This window comes from Lepidochelys kempii, chromosome 9 (genome assembly GCF_965140265.1).
Source record: "Lepidochelys kempii isolate rLepKem1 chromosome 9, rLepKem1.hap2, whole genome shotgun sequence".
Lineage (NCBI taxonomy): Eukaryota > Metazoa > Chordata > Testudines > Cheloniidae > Lepidochelys > Lepidochelys kempii.
In genome coordinates this window covers 83,136,366-83,157,618 of record NC_133264.1, presented here as the reverse complement: position 1 = coordinate 83,157,618, position 21,253 = coordinate 83,136,366, and the positions used below count along the sequence as shown (strand labels likewise).

The following is a 21,253-nucleotide window of genomic DNA, read 5'->3' as shown; positions in this document are numbered from 1 at the left end:
CCCCCTCCTACACTCCTCATTTCTGGCCCCACCCTAGCGTTCACACCCCCCGCTGGAGCCATCACCCTCTCCTGCACTCCAACCCCCTGTCCCAGCCCAGTGAAAGTGAGTGAGGGTGGGGGAGAGCAAGTGACAGATGGAGGGGGGCTGGAGTGAGCGGGAGGTAGTGCCTCAGAGAAGGGCCAGGGCCGGGCCTTGTAGAAGGGGTGGGGTAGGGACGTTCAGTTTTGTGCAATTAGAAAGCTGGCAGCCACATACGTCATCCACCTTGTCTTGTCCAATTCAAGTCAGTTCAGTGGGACTATTATTGTGAGGAAGGACAGCCTGATGTGGCCCTTCATCTTTTAACTGCTTTACCCACAAGACTTATTTACATATGTTCATAAATCTATTATAAAAATAATCTGGAAACAATTTCAGGAAAATAAAGCAACCCTCCCCCAGAAATTCCAAAAGCCTGCACATATAAATACACAAGTTTTTTTCTGTAACTGATGCTCATTCGCTGGAAAAATTTAGCAAAAACAAAAGTAGGAACACATGTAAACAATTCATTAACATTCCCACAACATTTACAGCTAGAACAGGTAAACAGAGCACAATATATGCCAGAAGTTATGGTGAGGAGTGTGCTGGAAATACATAACTATAGCTGGATGAAACATTTATAAATAACCCTGAAATATATGATCCCACCACATAACTGCCTACCTCCTGCATCCCAAAAGAAAACTTGTGGCATGGCAAATGGAGGTTCATCAACAAAGCAAAATATTTTTAAATTCACACTGTGAAAAATGGCTTGCCTTGCCCAAGGCTTATTAACCAAAAGTCATCTTCCTCTGTTTATTCAAAAGAACATTAGTGCAGCACTTTTTTAAACCAATCAGAGATAACAGCGTTATCTGAACAGGAAAAGAACAAAGAGAGATGCATGAAATCCAAATTCTCCTCAGAAAACGTTCTTCCTTTGCATCCTCACTCCCCCACCCCTCCAGCTAGCACAGGACTTGTGAGCTATGGCACACACTGACTCAAGTGCTGCCAGATGAAGGAACCTAGCAGTTTTCCACACACAGATCACACTAGAATGTGGGAATTCAGGAAACAGCACAAGAAAGAGGTTCCTAATAACCACGCCAGCATTCTCCGGCCAAGTTATGCAATCACGCAAAGGTTACAATAGGTGTATTCAAGGCAGAGAAGATAAATATCACTGTGGAAAAAATTTGGAGGTAGAAAAATAAATCCTGAGCCCATCCTATTCCTAGAATAGTACTTGATAACCTGGGATCCCCCAACCTATGATTTTTGAGGGGTTGCCACTCTTTGCATTCTTTAAAATGACTTCATTTAAAATTTCTCCCTTCAGTAACCACTGCTCTCTTTTTGTTCTCTTTTCTCCTCAGCAGCTGGAGTTTAGGAAGCTGCTCATATCACCCTCACTAAATGGAACAGATTCCCAGCCAAGCCTAATGTCCACTAAATACAGCTGAGGGGGTGTAAATGCTGCAACACCAGTGCCACCCCCATCCCTGGCATAGAAAGTGTGTTGCTGGTTATGGCCCCTGGGGCCATTATGTCAGCTGAGACTACACAGATCACAGCAGCACTGTGGCCATTCCCCTTTTGCCCCAGCCTCCCTCCTACACTGAAAGCTCCGGGGGGGGGGGGAGTGGTTATACTGGCTCTCCAAAGCCAGTGAGTTCCCCACTGTGAGAGTGGCACAAAGTTGCCAGAGAAGAGAATATGGCCCTACACATTCATTTCACTCAGAGATTTATGGAATTTCGAGCTAAAGTTGCAGACTGAGTTAAATACTGTAATATGAAAAGATCACACAATCAACAGAAACATACAGGATGGAGCCAGAAAAAGAGATGTGGCTAGGAAGTTTACTGAAGGTAGAGGAGCCAAAGAACAGGTAGTTATGAGAGAGAATATTTCCTTGTCTTGCTCTCCCCATATAAATAAGATCATTAACATCAAGGGCTTTATTCTGAGCGAATGCAGTGGTTAAAAAGGAGTTATAAGAATATTCTGTTTTTATTTTCATCCACAGATCCCAGTGCTACAAAGTTGGCTAAGAATCATTTTTGCTGCTTTATAGAGAACAGACTGGAGGTACAGAGGGGATAAGTGATTTGCCCAACGTTAGTGAGCCAAAGGATGAGCCAGGAATAGAACCCAAAAGACTCATGATGCCTTTCCCATATTTTATCCAGTGGATAACACTACCTACAAGAAAAGTCTCCTTAAAGCTTCCCCTCAGCTGAGAACTGCGCCTTGTAAAAAGAGAAAGGTCAATCCACTTGGCCCAGCAGAAGTGAGGATGAGGCATACATTCAATGTGAAACAGGTCTTCGTACACCATGAGATGGTAATGATGGGTACTTGCATCCCAATGATATTAAAAATTACTACTGTAAAACCTAGCATGTTTGGGGTTATTAGGAAAATTCTGCTTTCCAGAATACAGACATTTGAACAGTTATGAGCCATATCTAATGGAGAGCTTCAATGGAGAGCTTGAAAGCTCATCTCTCTCACCAGCAGAAGTTGGTCCAATAAAAGATATTGCCTTACCCATCTTTTCTCTCTCATCGGCCATACGGTCTTGTTTCCCCCTCTCAGTGCTCACGGGTGTCTTTCTACAGCAGTTTATTAACCTGCTAATTCTACACAATAAAATTTTAATGACCGTGTAATTTAGCAAACTGCTGTGGGGAAAGTAATTACTGTAGAAAACTTTTACATCGGCCTGGTCTACATTACAAAGTTAGGTTGACATAAGCCACCTTGCTTCTACCTAACTGTGCATGTGTCTGCATTTAAATTGGTCTCTTACCCATGTAAGTACCCCATTACAGCAACACAGTAACGCCTTCCTGAGCAGCACTGAGCCATGGTCTATGTACTGAGGTTGACGCAGCGCAAGTGTAGACACTGCATTACTTATGGCAACCCTAACAGTCCTCCAGCAGCTGTCCCACAATGCCCAACACTGACTGCTCTGATCACAATTGTGAACTCTGCTGCCCAGGGGTCACGGAGACTAGAAGGCCCTGTCCCCTTTAAAGCCCTGGGAATTTTTGAAATACCTTTTCCTGATTTTCCAGCTTGGCAAGCATACCTACCTGCTCTCCACTGTTGTGTGCAACTGTCCAGCTTACCATGCCAGCTACACGCTCCAGATGTGCTCCAGTTTGGAGTAGACAGGAGATATTGGATCTCCTGGGCCTGTGAGGAGATCAGATTATGCAGCACAGCTATGGATCGGTTGTAGAAACACTGACATCTACAAGCAGGCTGCAAGGTGGATGCAGGAGAAGGGGTATGACAGAGATCAGCAACAGTGCCATGTGAAAGCAAAGGAACTGCGTGAGCCATATCAGAAGGCCAAGGAGGCCAATAGTCAATCTGGTGCCGAGCCACAGACCTGCCGGTTTTACAAAGAGCTGCATGACATACTTGGTATAGACACTGCATGCCACCATGGATACCTTCAAGGAGCCCAAGACACGGGCTCCTAGTGTAAATAGTGAGGACGAGGAGGAGGAGGAGGAGGAAAGGAAGAGGATGGGGAACATGTGACCAGGTGGTCCAGCTATGCCATGAGCCAGGACCTGTTTAAGATTCCACCACAGACCAATTAGTCCCGACAGTCGAGCATGGGTGAGCCCGATGCAGGGTAAGGAACCTTGGGTAAGCGTGCAAATGTGTTTCCCATTACAGTGATGTACTGATGGTGCCCCAACTTAACAGGTCACAGCCATTAATTTTTCATTAATTTACTCTCACTAGAAGAGATAGCAGTACAACAAAGAGGGGTAGCGTTGTTAATCTTCTGTAGAGTTACGGGGGGCGCTAAGAAGCAGTTTGTTTATGTATACAGAGATGACCCTTGAATCCTCCTGAGAGATCTGGATGCAACTGTCACAGATGTACTCTGCAATCATCTGTCAAAGGTTTCTATGGATAGCACCCATATTTATTCCTCCATGGTAGAACACTTTCCTATGCCAGTCAGCCATAACTTCAGCAGACACCATTGTAGCACATAAGCTAGCAGCATGTGGGCCCAGGCAGCTTTTGGGATACCAGCAGTAGCTGTGCTCTCTGTGCCTTTGTTACCCTCAGGAGTGAGATATCAGCTAAAATCGCCACTGGCTGTGGAAAAGGCTGCCAATATTCAGAGCCAACACTGATGTCGGTGAAGTGTCCCCGATGATTCAGCAACATTTGCATAACCATAGAAAAGTAGCCCTTTCTATTGATGTACTCAAAGGCAAGTTGATCTGGGGACACGGGTGCTGTCTATTGCGCCACTACAGTTCGGGAACCCCATTACTGTGAATTTATCCCTTATATCCTGCACATTGCCAAAAGTCACAGCAGGAGACAATTAATGGCCCTGCACACTTGCATGATAACAGCCCCCACAGTGGATTTTCCAATTCCAAAATGATTTCCCACTGACCAGCAGCAACCCAATGCTGCAAGTTTCCACAGTGAGATCGCCACTTGCTTCTCCACTTTCAGTGCAACTCTCATTTTGGTGTCCTCCTGCCCAACCTCCAGAGGTTGGCATACAGATCCAGGAACAAGAAAAGGAGTACTTGTGGCACCTTAGAGACTAACAAATTTATTTGAGCATAAGCTTTCGTGAGCTACAGCTCACCTTCATCGGATGCATGTAGCCTTGTGCATCTGAAAGTTCTGCAGTCACTGCTCGTCATCCCAAGCCTGCATTACAACACAATCCCACCAGTAAGTGCCTGTTTCTCAGGCCTAAAAGCAGCGCTCCATCATCTATAGCTGCTCTGTGAATGCCACCAACAACCTTGAATTGGTTCTCACTATGTTCCACAGCAATCTGCCCTCCAAGAAATCATCATGTTCCCCGCTGATGTGGTTCTTCTTACAGCTCTGCAAATACCATCCAATGTTTGCAACACTTATGACAGTAGTACAGAGCTGTGTATGCCACATGCTTCTGTCAGAGAAGGCTGACGGGGGGGGAGGGGGGGGATGCATGGGTTTGTGAAATTTTTACAAAGTCACAAAAATTATGGGGTGGAGAGAGTGGCATGTTGAGAAGTTGACCCTTTGCTCACAGGCACCCCTGCTAGACTCATTTCTGTCCCACCACGGACTGCCAAAACTTCCCCAAAAATAGTGCACTGAACAATGGTGAGTTATACATCAGGATACCTACCACACTGTTCATTGACACAAGCACTCCCGGTGAGTATGTGCAGCGCTGATGGAAGGAGCCAAGTACACATGTGCACAAGCACTATACTAATTGTGGCGGCTTTATGCCAACATAACTAGCGTCGACCAAAATTTGTAGTGTAGACATGGCCATAGATAGCCTCAGACCCTGTTTATCCCAGGCTTTACACTGAATTGAGGAACATGGTTCCAGCTAATACTAGGATTGGCGGTTTAAACACAGCTCCTTAATCCAGTTCCCAGCACAGAGTAGTTGGGACTTTAGTGTGTGCAGTGGAACAAAAGCAGCCTCACCCACTGAAAATGGAAAACAAAATGAGCGACAATGTTTCCACCATTAATCCCTTTCGGCTATAGCCTGTAAGGGAAGTGCTATAATTAGCAAGCACAGGCCCCCTTTTACAGAGCAATTCGGAAGAAATAGTTAGAATGCTGCTAAGCAATCACCGACTACAGAAAAATTAAATTAAATGTGTTGGCTTCACTCTGGCTATATTCATGCCCAACTCCCACGGATTTACATGGGAGTTTTGCCTAAGAAACGGCTTCAAGATCAGATTCTTAAGAAGGGATTTGATTTAATCATCTCTAAACCAAGTATATTAATAAGGACCTATCTCACAGAGGACCTGTGAGCATGCTGAAATCTTTGGGTGTAAAATACTATTACTGAAGTGTTTTAGGATTTAAAAAAGTTTACTGCTGGACTCTACATAGGATCTGATCTAAAGCCCACTGGAGTCAATGAAAAGACTTCCATTGACTCCAGTGGGCTTTGAATCAGATCCACAGTGGACTGTGTGTTATAAAACAGTGTATAAAAAGGCACTGTAGTGCAGGGGCCGCTTTCCATGCACTTCAACACAGTGATCATTTGATCAAATTAGGTCATATTCATCAATGACTATTTAAATGTGGGAATATCAATCACAAACGCCATTACCAATGATATCAGTAATTATTTGTATTATTATCAATATTACTCTACTGATCTCCTTTTTTCCCCTAATGTCGACACATTATTAAGGAAAGGTGCCACAATAAAAAGTGATAGAGGACATGGAATTCCAGTATAATCAATACTTCACCACAATGAAAATTATACATTATACAATTTACTCTTCCCAACCAAAATTAATGCTTCTGTTCTAGACTGCAGTTTATTTGTCTTAAAGGTCACTTACAAAGAAAAATATTAGACTCGTGCATCTCTTTTTTCCCCTCTTTGTGTTGTACAAAGAAAGCCTATTTTTATATATTATAATATAGATATACACACACACTTTTTTTGCATTTGAAATTAGAATTTGCCCTGTACGACTCTATGATGAAGAACTAACAATATGATGATACCACAAAAGAATGAAAGTTTAGCAAGTGAGAGGGAAAAGGGATGTTTAGTCAGATAGTGTATTGTTTTGTGTTGTTAACAGCTATTTAACTGCAGTGATTATTGAACATTTTGAAGAAAGGAAGCGTTTACTAAAATTTCAATACGAAGTTCTGAGAACTCACAATAGAACATGTTCTGAGACATTCAGCAAGTCCTCCAGAAGAAGCAGACTTCATATTCTTGATATTCCTAAGACTAAAAAAAGGCAAATTTTCTTTTCGGAAAAAAGAAAGATCTTTCAGGCCCTCTTTATACATCATAAAGAAGCAAAGCAACAACAATAACAAAAAAAGAAAAAGAAATAAAGAACATAAGCCCATTTGTATTTAAGTCCTTTGCAGCTCACTTTTAATATTAGAGTCACAGAATTGAGAGCTGAAAGAGATCTAATTGATCTTTTTATCCACCCCCCTGCAAGAATAAGAGTATAGCCTCAATCCTACAATGAGCTCCACACACACAGACACCTCCCGCTTCCCCTACATCTGAGTGGAACTAATTACAGGATCAGCCTATATCCTCCCAATAAAAGCAGCATTAAATATTAAACTGATTCTGAATATTAACTCTGACCAAAAAATTAAAAAGAAGCAGTGAAATGAGAATACATTATCTAAAGAGGAGGATAATCTCTGCTGAGGACAAAACACATGAAACTCTATTCAAAGGTTAGAGAGAGAGAGAAAGAGAGAGAGCAAAAAAGACAACCAACATCAAGTTTTTTTAAGCAAATGGATAATTTTTAGAATTACATTTCTCCTTTGATGGAACTAAAAGCAGCAAGACAGTGAGTATCAGATAATTGATTGAAACTTTATTTTCCTAAAATAAAAAAGTACAGATTTGATCACGGAACAAGGTCGAATCAGATTTTTCCAATCCGTTTGAGATGCTGGTTCTGAGTTCTGACAGAGCACCAGCATCCTCTGCTGGTGATACCAAGTTTAATAGGCCATTTAGAGGAAAAAATGAACGAAGAAAATCAATTCTATTTTAAAAACACAATATGCCATTTTTTTTTAATGGGCTATAAATTTGACCCATTTCAACTTAACAAACAACAGCAACACTAAACAGATTGCTAAACTTTGGCAGACAGAACAGTCACTTTTAAGAGGCCAGATCACCCTAGCAGATCATTATGTTTGGTATCTTTGCCAGCTCAGAAACCATTATTTATAATTTGGTCCATACTGGAATAAATTTAACTGTTGCAGGTAGTAAACATCCTGTTTTTACTGCTGTTCACAGAAGAAAGCACCTATTCTGCGCTACTGAATAGTCCAGACACAATCTGTCAGAACAGGGCTTCCATAATGCTGAATCTTCCAGCTATCCAATCCTCAATTATGGCATTCCATCAATTTCATTACTGCTGTGACAAGTAACAGCAGCACATTAAAGGTGCATCTACACAACACTGTTTTTCCTTCAAATTTCCCACTGTAGAACTGGCATGGGTGCAGCTGTGCCAGCAGTATCAACAGCGGAACAGCTAGTGTAGGCTAGCCACTGGCTTTTTAACTAAAGTGCAGTCCAGACCTGCTCTAAGCCCTATCTGCACTAGAGCTTCCATCATGAAACTGCAACAGCGGTGTGTCACAGGTCCTAATTCTCCTGGTGTACACATAAGCCTTGTCTACACACAAAAGTTATATAGTTAAAATATAGTATCGTTAAAGTGGTACACCTCCCCCAGTGCAGACTCAGTTATACTGGTATTTATACAAATAGAATTGCATCCACACTAGGGTTTGCATCGGTATAACTATATCGGTAAAAAATAAAAATCACACCCCACCCCAACATAGTTATACCAGAACAAAAACTGCATGTAGAGCAGACCTCAGTCAGAAGGGTTAAGACTGGCAAACTGAATCTGTGTGCAGCTCATGAGAGTGTGGGGAATCAAAAGAGACAATGTGAGTTCAGGACAGAGTATTCATTAGCCTTAGGTTTGAGTTTCTTGGGTTTTGCCAGTTTGTTTCCCATTGAACACTTTTCAAAAGTAGCTTTTTGTTCTTCCGATTTCCTTCTTAATATACAGTAATGAAAAGCCATGATATTCAAGCTATTTCTTGGAGACTCGTCTCTTCAATAAATACACATTAAGCTGCTTAAAATGGTTTCTGTTTTGTTGTTTAAATGTCTTGAAAACAGGAATGGGATTCTTTTGATGGATTGTAATGGGCTTGGGACCCTTATATAATATACTTGATCCAAGGATCTCAAAAGGCCTCACAAATATTGGCCTAAAGTATTAAACACATACATAAAGAAATTAATTTTTTAAAAATACATGGGGCTTTGGCATGCATCTCCATCAATTCAACAGTATGAGCCGCACTACAGACCTGCTGCTGGAGTTTTTACCGCTGTGTCTGTTTCAACCCTTGCCTCTGCCTCAAGAGCTCTTTCTTGTTGGCAACATTTAATGAGGGGGCACAGGCTGCAATTTATTCACCAGGCTGAAGAAACCCATCTTCACATCTCTACCACAGCTGACCTGGCCACAGCAGTGGAACAAATCACCCAGTGCTTCTGGATGGAATTTTCAGGAGTTCAGCACCCAACCTACGGAGGTCTTTTGAAAATTGGCCATAAGCATCACAATGGGAGCTGCTGGATGCCAAGCACTTTTGAAGATATGACCTTTAATTAGGTGCCTAAATGGGAGTGGAGCTCTTTTGAAAATCTAACCCTCATGGTGGATGCTTGAACACTCCAAAATCTGGCCTTGGGTTCTTTTATATATGACCCTAAAAACCATGGGACTGGGTGAGGGCTGTTTGCTACATAATTCAGCTAAAACTGAGACAAGGGCAGTGGTTTGGAGAAAGCAGCCAGAACAGTTGGCAGAAGTTGGGGGAGGGGATGGACTGAGTGCTGCAGGGGCTTGGGTCTATTTTACCATTCTCATCTCAGCTGGTAGATATCCTTTATAGTGTATTTTGCATTGTGTATTTTAATTTATGGGACGACCATAAAGACAATAGGACGGACATCTATAGCGAGTTTTATAACCCTAAACCAAATACAATTGTGAGGGCTACCAAGAATAAATAAATAATAATAATGATAATCAATAGTACAACACAAATAGATAAGATTCGACTTATAGCAAAGTCAATTTCAATAGCAATTGGTCCAATGCATTCTGGTTCTGGAGAGCATCATTCTAATAACACTTTCCGCTTACATATAATCCCAAAGCACTTTTTAACCATACAATCACCAGTGAGATGCAGTTAACTCTGGGGTGGAGGGTGACAGGCAAATGACACACAGCATGTTGCACAAACCATGTGGGGAACCAAGGCAGCCAAAGCAAACTCCGACTCTTACTCGAAGTGCCAGGTGGTTTCAAACATGAGGCTCCACACTTTTCAAGACACTGATACTCAGGACCATGGCAGGTATACACAAAGAGATCGCTGCAATATTAGAAGGTGCTAAAAGCAGGAGTCGAAAGAATTCGAGAGGAATTGTGACTCCAGTACAGGACACTTATACCACAGAAAATGTGGACATTTCTCCCTTTTATTAGCTGTGTTGTACCTGCTGGGCTGCTCGTATACCCCTCTCCCCATGCTCATACTAACCCTCACCTCAGTCAGAAATATGAATTCAGTAGTCAGCTCTGGCCCCTGGCCACGCATGCAGACTCCTAAGCTTCGGACATCAAAAGCAAACACACGTAAGAGTCACTGTAACAGGACGGAGGCAGCACAACAGCCTCCCTGTAAAAGAACCTGAATCTTCTATTTGATCACACTATGCAAATATCTAGTTCTACCAAGACTAGGAAATTCAGTGAATTAAAGAGTTAATAAGAGAACCCAATAGTGCCCCACCTACATCCGCTGGCCAAACACTGGCACATGAAAAGAAATGGAAGTGTCTCCTGGGGTCACGGGGAAGCAATGAGCTCTCTACAGACATGCAGTCGAAGAAACTAAAGGTTTCATTGTGTGAACGTGTATTCTACCAGGAATCATCTTCCCTTTCTCCCATAGATGACATTTTAGAGTGTGCTGGAGGACACACAGGGATGCTTGGTGTGACACACAGCCACAGTCACCTCCATAATGCTCACCAAACAATCCAGCACACTGCTTTTCCCCCAGTCTCCTTCCAGCCCATCTCTTCCCCTCCCATTTCTCTGCAATTCATATAGTCCCATACTCTCAGCCTTGGTCTTCACTTAATATTTAGATTGACCTAGCTATGTCACCCAGGGGTGTGAAAAGCTGACCAAACTCCCTGTGTAGACACAGCTAGGTCAATGGAAGAACTGTTCCATCAACCTAGCTACCACCACTCAGGAATGTGGATTACCTACATCAGTATAGGAAACATCTATGCTATGGTGCTACAGTGCCCATACCAGTTTACACATGCCCTGAGTTTCTCTGTTACCATTTCACTTCCTTTGTCTCCTCGTCACTGCTTTCTCTTCCTCCATTCTCTGCCTCCCAGCTTCTCTCCATTCCCCCTCTTCCCTCCATAGGTCAACTCTCTCAGGCATTTAGAATACATCCAATATTACAGTATGTATGTAGGTGATTAATACTTTAAACTTTAACCATGCCTTACATTCACAGTGGCTTTACAGATTTAAATCAAGGTTCCCTGCTTGCTGATTTAAATGATGATTAAAATCAGTGATTTAAATTGCTTTGATTTGAAACAATCCAACCTGCAGTGGGCATGCATAAAGCTGCTTAAATCTTGACACCCACTGCCTAGCTCATGCGTAAGCCCCAGCAGGATCCTCAGATTAGGGGTTCCCCCACAAATCTCATCTGCAGAGCCCAGGTCAGTAAATGTTCTCAGAGGACACCTACCAGATTGGGCCTTGCACAAAACATAGCTCTGGTGATGGGATCACCCCGCACCCCCCCTTATGTCCAACAGGCCAAGGGATAGACCCCCAGTCAACCTTCTGGGGAGCAGGGACTTGAATGCAGGTCTCATGTCCCGGGTGAGTGCCCTGATCACTGGGCTCTAAGATATTCTGAGGAAGGCTACCCTCAATTTTTCCTGTTGTAGCTACTCCACTTTGTATAAATAATTAAATACTCATTGGAACAGCAATTTGAACTTGGTTCTACCACATCCCTGGTGAATGCCTTAAGCACTGGGCAATAAAATTATTCTCACTCACTCTCGCTGGCCCAACAAACATTTAAGCATTTCATACAAAGTGGAACAGCTCCACCAGGAGAAACTTCCACCCTAGATTACCCTAGCCCAGTGGGCGCTATGTTCACACAGGAGACCTGGATTCAACTTCCTGTTCCACATCAGGCAAAATGGGGATTTGAACCCAGGTCTCCCACATCCTTCACCACCTTTATGAGAGAAAGGGCTAACCTGGCATAGGCATCTAAATTCAGAAAAGGAGTCGTGGCTTGTCTTCTGAGTAGGAGGAGGCACCTCCCTCTGGCCCAGAGTTAGGTGGCTAATTCCTTTTGAGGGGCAAGACTTAGGCCCCACCTTTCTCTTCAGCATTTCCCACTGTATAGCTTAGGCAGCTCCTTGTTCAGCTTGCTGGCTTGGTGGATCCCCTTCTTAGGTGCCTAATTTTCCCAGGCATTGTCCAGGAAACCTGATCACCTAATTCAGAGCTGTGGATTCGATTCGGAGGCACGACACCTAAAAATGGGGTGCTGCTATGCTGAGTCTAAGTCCCCTTTGCAGATCTAGCCCTAATTCTGCAGCAGCACCAGGAATGGCACCTAGACCATTGTTCCTTTCTCTTTAGTTCCACCTAAGATTTGAGGCTCCTTCTATACTGGCAATTTTCAAGAAATTTCCCACCCTTGTACTAGGACTGGTGCAATTCCACAGTGGTAGCAATGGTGGGAAAGCTAGACCAGGCACATTGTAATGTGAGGCAATGATCTCTTTGGTGAGAAGACATACCAAGAGGCCACAAACACGTACTTTTCCTACACAGTGAGACTGCGGCAATTAGGTCACCATTGAGCATTATCATCACAATCCAGGGCAGACACATTCCTAGGGAATAACTATGACATGACATCAAGCACTCAGACTGCGGAAGAGGATATTGTCTGTAGTGGTACTCAGAGTGACCAATGTAGGGAAACATCAATCCTGGGGTGTTCTGTTTCCAATAGGCAGAGGAAGAGGACAAGATACATAGATCTGGTTTAGCACTAGGATAGGATTCAGAGTTTGGGTTTGAGGCTGACACAGGAGAATTCAGATCCATTTATGACAAAGTGTCACATACTGACCTTATAAAATTTTGGCCCAGCATTCTTCACAAAGTTTCCCTCGTCTTAGGAGTCATGTAAACTGAATTTAGATTCTGAGTTCCAATTCTGGGCAATCTCTAATTTTGAATTACTCTTTCTCTTCTATGAATAGACTGAAGTAGATCCAGGGCCAACTCTGATAGGTTCAGACTCTAGGTTTGAATAAGCTCCCTAACATGCACATACTTATTCGAATGACGGAACTTGGATAAAGGACCAACTGACAGAATATTCTCCCTGAGGCCCCTCAACCCTGGAATTCACTCCCCAGCTCCCCTTCCTTTGGTCTGTAATAACCTAAATACATTAATCTACAAGGCCACAAAGCCCTTTGATTTGAGCAGGTGCTTGAGGAGAATTGAGATTTGGGAGCTAATACGGTATGGAGTTTTATTTGATGTGGAAATTGTGGTTTTGTGGAATGGCTTCTTGTGTGTGGGAAAAGGTCACTGGTTGTCACTGCTGCTTTCATTAACTGGTTTGTATTCTTAACTATCTGTGGAGGGTGCCCAGTGCCTGTGACAGGCATTCTTAATGGGAATAATACTACTTACCTGTTTTGTAAAGCACTTTGAATTCTACTGATGAAAAGTGCTAAAGTAAACACTAGGTATTATTATTATATATTGGAATCAAAATTAGATTAAAGCAGAATCTCTCCTCCCCTGAACAAGTCGTATCTCCTGCTTCTATCACACCGCTTTGGGACTGAAACCAGGCTCTTTGCCAGGATTAAGCCACTAATTTTATGTGAAGTGACAGTTAGTGCCAGAACTTTGGTCTCTGCTGTGGCCCCTTTGAGACATGCTAACCAAGCCGCTGAGGATTCCTCCAGCATAGGAAGGGGCATTACTGAAGAGCCTTGTGCTGCAGAACTAACAGAACCACCCCTAGGAAGCCACTGATGTAGGAACCTTGGGCTGCTCCAATTTATGTGGAGGGGTCTATCAGCTCCTAGCTGCCTCCAAGAGAAAAAAGGAGGTTTAAACCCACCTTGGGTCCAATTTATAAGCTATGCTTCATCAGTACCCAAAATCTAGCTTTTACTGCCTAATCTTGCATCCCTTACACAGGTAAATAGCCCACTGAAATTAATAGGATTTATTCCCTGTGCTTGGATTGCAGGGTCATAGTGGATATTTAATACGTTTAACGAAGACAGAATCCCAACCTACTTATTCTCCCAATTTGCCATCACCTCAGTGCCTGGCCTCAAAGATCATTAGGCCCAGACCCTGCCCAAGGCTGCAGTGATTAGCAGGATCCTGACACTTATTCAAGAACAAAGAACTGAAATAAATTTATGGAGCTAAATGCGATTTGCAGGAAGTGGCACAAAACTATAACTACTGACTCTGCTGGGATTATTGTAAACTGAGTGAAAAGTTTGTTCTCTTGACACATCCCAGCTGGTGGGTATGGATTTACTTACCCTCTTTGGAATTTAAAGAGGCCTAGGGGACGGATGGAAAAAGAGAGCAGAATCTTTATGTAGATGCTATAATAAAACTATAATAAAGAACAATATTGTCAGACATATAGATTAACATAATTTGTTGCGGAAGAGTCAACATGGTTTTAGTAAAGGGAAATCATGCCTCACCAATCTACTAGAATTCTTTGAGGGGGTCAACAAGCATTATGGACCAAGGGGATCCAGTGCATATAGTGTACTTAGATTTTCAGAAAGCCTTTGACAAGGTCCCTCACCAAAAGCTCTTATGCAAAGTAAGCTGCCACGGGATAAGAGGGAAGATGCTCTCATGGATTGGTAACTGGTTAAAAGATAGGAAACAAAGGATAGGTATAAATGGTCAGTTTTCAGAATGGAGAGAGATAAATAGTGATGTCCCCCAGGGGTCTGTTCTGGACCAGTCCTATTCGACATATTCATAAATGATCTGGAAAAAGGGGTAAACAGTGACGTGGCAAAATTTGCAGATGATACAAAATTAGTAAAGATAGTTAAGACCCAGGCAGACTGCGAAGAGCTACAAAGGGATCTCTCGTGACTGGGCAACAAAATGATGGGGCCTAAATTAGCTGTTACCACTCAAGAAAGAGATTTTGGAGTCATTGTGGATAGTACTCTGAAAACACCCACTCAATGTGCAGTGACAGTCAAAAAAGTAAACAGAACGTTGGGAATAATTAAGAAAGGGATAGATAATAAGACAGAAAATATCATATTGCCTCTATATAAATCCATGGTACGCCCCCATCTTGAATACTGTGTGCAGATGTGGTCGCCCCATCTCAAAGAAGATATACTGGAATTGAAAAAGGTTCAGAAAAGGGCAACAAAAATTATTAGGGGTATGGAACAGCCTCCATATGAGGAGAGATTAATAAGACTGGGACTTTACAGCTTGGAAAAGAAATGGCTAAGGGGAGATAATGATTGAGGTCTATAAAATCATGACTGGTGAAGAGAAAGTAGATAAGGAAACGTTGTTTACTACTTCTCATAACACAACAACTAGCGGGTCACCAAATGAAATTAATAGGCAGGAGGTTTAAAACAAATAAAAGGAAGTATTTTTTCACACAATGCACAGTCAACCTGTGGAACTCCTTGCCAGAGAATGTTGTGAAGGCCAAGACCATAACAGGGTTCAAAAAAGAACTAGATAAATTCATGGAAGATAGGTTCGTCAATGGCTATTAGCCAGGATGGGCAGGGATGGTGTCCCTGGTGTTTGCCAGAAGCTGGGAATGGGCAACAGCGAATGGATCACTTGATGATGACCAGTTCTGTTCATTCCCTCTGGGGCACCTGGCTTTGGCCACTGTCAGAAGACAGGATACTGGGCTAGATGGACCTTTGGTCTGACCCAGTAGGGCCGTTCTTATGCTACAGGTTTGGGGCTGGGGGTGCAGGTGGCACAGGGCAGCCCCACACTTTGGTGTTGGGGAGGGGCATGTGCTCTCTCTGGGCTTTAAGGCAAGCTGGAGGGGGGAGGGAAGCCCCTTCCTCAGTCTGATAAATACCCCCACCCCTCTTGTATTCAAATATCTCACAGTTATTAATGAATAGACAGACACACACACACACCCCACAAGGTCACAAAAGGAAGCTGTGGTAAAGCCAGGAACTGAACACAGGTCTCCAGGGTCCCAGCCCAGTGCCTTAGCCACAAAACCAGCCCTCCAGCTCCTGCCTCGGCCCACTAGAGTGGAGCAGGGGGAAGAGAGGCCAGACAACCGCCCGCCCCTTTGAACTGCGGGGAGGGCAAGACAGCGCCTCTCGGGCGATACAGGGCGGGCAGAGAGCCAGGAAAGCCAGACTGCACCCGCAGGACTCTGCTGCAGGTGCGGAAAGGGGACAGAAGGGGAGGGCCGCCCCCCGTCTCCTGCGGGGAGCCCGGGGGCGGGGCGGCCCCATCCCCGGGACCCTGGGGAGGGAGTAGCGGGGACTAGAGCCGGGCTTGGTGGGGAGGAAGGGGAAGAGACGGGCAGCGGGGGGAGGCCAGCCCCCCTCTCTCGAGGCTCCGGAGGGAGGGGAGGAAACCAGCCGGTTTTGTTTCTCCCCGCTGCCGTTTGGAGGGAGCCGGAGCCACAAATCCCTCTCTCAGCAAACGCCCTTCAAGCCCCGGGAGGAGGATGGGCGCATCCCCCCTTGGTCGGCGGACACAAAGTAGTTCAAAGGGCAGCGGCGGAAAAGCTCTTGCAGCCCGTGCAGAGCCCCTGGGCTGCCGGGAGCCGGCCCCACGCCCCCAGCCGGCCCCACGCCCCCAGCCCCCAGGGCGGAGCGCGGGCAGCAGCTGGCTGTAGCCAGGGGTAGATCCCGCCCCCGGCCCTGTGGGGCAGCGCCTTACCCCGCGGGCACCTGCCCCAGCAGCCGCCCGCCACTTCATCCATCTTGCGCCGCGCCCCCGGGAGGTGACAAAGCCGAAGCCGGCACGAGAATGAGACACACCGAGGCGCTCTGGGAACGGCCTGCCGCCGCTTCGCCGATTAACTTTCACCGGGCGCCGCCAACTACGACTCCCAGCATGCCCCTCTGTGGGAACCCGCTGCAAAGGCTGCTGGGAAGTGTAGTTCTCTCCCCCTGACGCGCCCCCAAAGGTCCCCAGGGAGGACGTGAGTCCACAGCGGTGCTGCACTGGGGCGGGGGGGCGTCTCCGCCCGGATCCCGGCGCCTTGTGAGCCATACTGAAAATAGCCACCGCTGTTATGTGTTTCTGTACACAGAAAGCAACCTTTTGCTTGCATGACTTATGTTAGGCTAAGGCAGAGATTGTCCAATTGACTCTTGGTGAGCTGGCTGCTCCTACTCACTGTTGTTTTATGCCTATGTGCAATATTATAGACAGTACACCCACAGCCCTGCAGGGGGCGAAGAGAGCGTTCACCATAAAGACACCTTCCCTTCCCCAGATTTTATCCAATAAACTACAACCCCAAAAGACTGAGGTTTGTAATGAGTAATTGCCTATGAAGTCTAAATATTTATTACTTTTTACATCTGAGACTGACTGTGGAACCCAATGTGGGACTGGGGGAGAAAAGAAACTAGAAATAGCTTTTTTTAAAAACCCACATATTTTAATCTTAGCTTCCTCTGGCCATGCATGAATAATTACGCAGATTTTTGCAGGTATGGCTTCTAGCTGACAGCCCTGTCTCATTCAGCCTGCCTATTGACAACACAACTCATTGGTGTGCCACTCTCATTCTTTTGTGTCACTGGGTTGTGGGGGACCAGTAACAAACTCTCTTTATGGAGCTGCTTTCTCAGACTTTCCAGTGAAAGGTCAGCGTGTGTCCATTAAATAGTAACAGTATTTTCTTCTTCATCAGCAGCACCATAAAAATGGCTCAGACACAAATGTGACTAAGGGCAGCATCCATGCACAGTGATTTCTGTTGTTTAACAGCATTTTTTGTTGGTTGTGCCTGATTCTAGAACTTGCCACTCACATTTAAAAGGTTTCCGTTTCAATATCACTTATCTGAATTAGTTTAGCTTTCAAACCTATGAAACTCACTGCCCCCCAAATGATCCCAAGCCTTCACAATGGGATTTGAGAACTCTCTCTTTACATGTGCCATCCCATGACAACAGGGTCAAAGATATACAGTAAGAGGAAAAGGGAACATTTCAAAATGAGCATACAGATATCCACAGACTAGCTGTAGAAAACTGGTATTAGTAGGCAGTATAGTTCCCAGCCATTTAAAATGGTATGCAACCCTTAATTTTGTTTTAGCACCTAGATACCGCTGTGATTAAGTACCTTATAAATATCTTGATTGATGACTTTAATGGCTATTTCTAATGCATTGCTGGATTTGCATTTTTTTAGATAAACATTGCAGAGTTTTAAATGATACTCTTCTAGATATGATTTTATTATTCTGCTTTACTTGTATTTGTTTAGAATTTGGTTGGGAGGGCATGATAAATCAAAAACATTAAAGGTCAATCTCCATACTATGTTATAAATCATCCTATAATGGAAATGTGGTGCTAGAACACAAAGATCATAAGCTGATGATGGGAAATTGTACAGAATAATATATTTAGCAAGTGAAGAGTAACAAAAATATAGCAGCAAGGAAGAACTTCAGCCCTTGCAGCTGGGAGTGAAACATTTTAAAATAAAAGGCTTTAAAAGATTTGTGTGAATTTAGCCTTGGTGCTAAGTGTCACATTCACAACAACTGAGTGAAGCCTTTCATTTACACACAGAACCAAGATGCTACATTACAACACAAGCCATTTAAAAATTATCTACAGTATAATAAAAAGGTCATGAGCCACCTCAGTACTTCAGCCCTGTGAATGCCATCGACCCTAACTTGGAAAGACCATCATTCAGTCCTTGAGTTTGTCAGCTGACTCTCTCAAGGCGGCCTACTACCATCACGTGTGGCAGTTGTGGTGTAACAGTTGTTGATTGTCAACTGTTGCAATTTTATTATCCCTTTACCTGCATTTCTAAGGTACCTGCATGGGTGCAAGAGCAGCAGCCATTTCCTGAGTCACAATTGATTCAGGATGTCAGAGGAGAGAGACAGGGTCCCTTGGAGGCATTACTTTTGCTCTTCCTTGTTTTATTTCTCTTAATCTATGGTTTCCTCAAACTTGTTCATAATCCAAGCCATATTTTAACAAAGGATTTCTCATGGATGGTGCCCTTTCTATTTACAAGTGCATGATATTCTTTTGGCAACTACCTGCATAGAATAGTGAGGTTACAGGAAAGCTTTAAATTTAGTTGTCTTAAGTGGATCCAGTAGCTGAAAAAGAGCAGACTGGGGTGGAGACTTAGGGTTGCATTTATAAATGCAAGCATTAGAGGTGTTCAAAAACCAAAAGGCAATTTTTTCATAGCCAGCTCTCCCAAAGCATGTGTGAAATGTAACTCAGCCCAGCTGTAAACATTTTCTTCTCTTGTCTGTGCAGACAGATGTCAGAAAACAGTGTTTTAGGCCCAAATACCTACTCCTGCAAAAACTTGTTTTGTCCACACTGATAAGTCATTAGATCACCTTTACCTCACAGTGATGTTTCACAAGTTACTGCTGTAGCACCTACAGTGTGAACAACCCATTAAGACTCCAGTAGTCAGTCTAGTAAGAAGCTAATTGGACGTTTTACAGCATATTTACATTTCAGTCCAAAAGGCACATATGGTACACAGCCCCCACATCTCACTGATACAAGATATGTCCCAGAAGCCGGAGCATATGCCACCCCCCTTCCGCCCAGTGTTTTCTTCTGTTGAAGACTGCATATTTTAGAACACTGTCGCTAAATTTCCTGTACGGGGAAGCTGTTAGGAGTCTCCTTAGCTGCTACATCCTGTTATGTAACACAGCAGTTCTCAAATTTTAGCAACCCAAGGACCCCCATTTTGATTTAAAATTTTCAGGGACCCCCAAGCCCCACCACTCAGCCCTTACCCTGCCCCCTTCCCCGAGGCCATGCCCTTGCCCCACCCTTTCTCTGAAGCACCGCCCCTCCTCACTCCATCCCCCCTCCCTCCCTCCCTCACTTTCACCATGCTGGAGCAGCGGGTTGGGTGCAGGAGGGGATGCACGGTGTGGGCTCTGGGAGGGAGTTTGGTTGCAGACTCTGGCTGGGGTGCAGGCTACAGTTGGGCGGCACTTACCTTGGGTGGCTCCTGAAAACATCTGGCACATCCCCCTTGCAGCAGCTCCTAGGCAGGGGTCTCTGTGCGCACTGCTCCTCCCTGCAGGCACTGTCCCATAGCTTCTGTTGGCTGCAATTCCTGGCCAATGGGAACTGCAGAGTCAGCGCTCAGGATGGGGGGGCAACGCATGGAGGCTCCCTACCCCACCCCTCAAGGACATGCCAGCCGCTTCCGGGAGTGGTGCAGAGCTGGGGCAGGCAGGGAGCCTGCCTTAGCCCTGCTGCGCCACCTCAAGGACATGCCAGCCGCTTCCGGGAGTGGTGCAGAGCTGGGGCAGGCAGGGAGCCTGCCTTAGCCCTGCTGCACCACCGGACTTTTAGCGTGCAGGAGGCATGGAGAGGAAGGGGGAGGAGTTGATCAGTGGGGCCCTGCAGACCCCCAGGGGTACCTTCAGGGACCCGCAGAGGTCCACAGACCCCAGTTTGAGAAACGCTGATGTAACAGGTTTAGAACAAGCGGGGAGAAGGGGATATGGGGGAGGGGTTCTTTTATTTTAAATTTATTCTTTTTAAAATGCGGTTTCTATGATTGCTCCCCAATTGTCCTATAATGGTGGCTAGAGAGGGTCTCAGCTAAGAGTTTCAGCTATGCCACATTTAGTGCACACCTTAATGCTTTTATAATTGCTTCCCTTAACAGTTTGAAGGGAGGTTAATTTTTTGAAGTTGATTCTCAAAGAGTGAGCCAAGGTGGCACCCAAGTCTTTCTTTGTTTCACTTGCGTGTACATGCAATGCAGAAGCGGGAAAAGAATGCTTATAACTTTCAGGGATTCCTAGATTTCTAGTATATCCAAACTGGATGTATCATATACCAGCTAAATGAGCTGATTTCTTTCAGATTTGCAAGTGCTTATCCAAGTCTGAAATTTCCCAAATTTCATCCTAATCTGTTATCTGAAATTAGTTTTAGCTCTAATCTTATCAAATAGTGGCGGAGTTCTGGCATAATGGTATATATGCTGATTTTTTAGGGTAAGGTCCTGTTGTTGCCCTGATAACAAATCTGGCATCTGCAAGCTTCAAAGCAACGAGCATCATGCCAGGAAAATCAGTTTCAGGAGTATATTAGGATGCTAATAATGCCAAACACTTGGACAGCTTGAAAATGCATTTTAGAAGTTTACAATGCATTAGCACAAAAGGGAAAAAACCCAAACATATGAAGCACAGC

The 21,253-nt window shown here is 44.4% G+C and overlaps 1 protein-coding gene across 4 annotated transcripts in view; it reads right to left on the bottom strand.

The window, feature by feature from the left end:
• AMOT (angiomotin) overlaps positions 1-16,919 on the bottom strand; it is an 83,185-nt gene extending 66,266 nt beyond the window's left edge. For 3 of the 4 annotated variants that reach the window (XM_073361156.1, XM_073361157.1, XM_073361154.1), the window contains exon 1: positions 16,737-16,919. The gene's annotated coding sequence lies outside the window, so the exon portion shown is untranslated. The remainder of the gene's footprint in view (positions 1-16,736) is intronic. The other variant, XM_073361158.1, reaches the window with a different exon arrangement.
• Between the last annotated feature and the right edge of the window lie 4,334 nt (positions 16,920-21,253).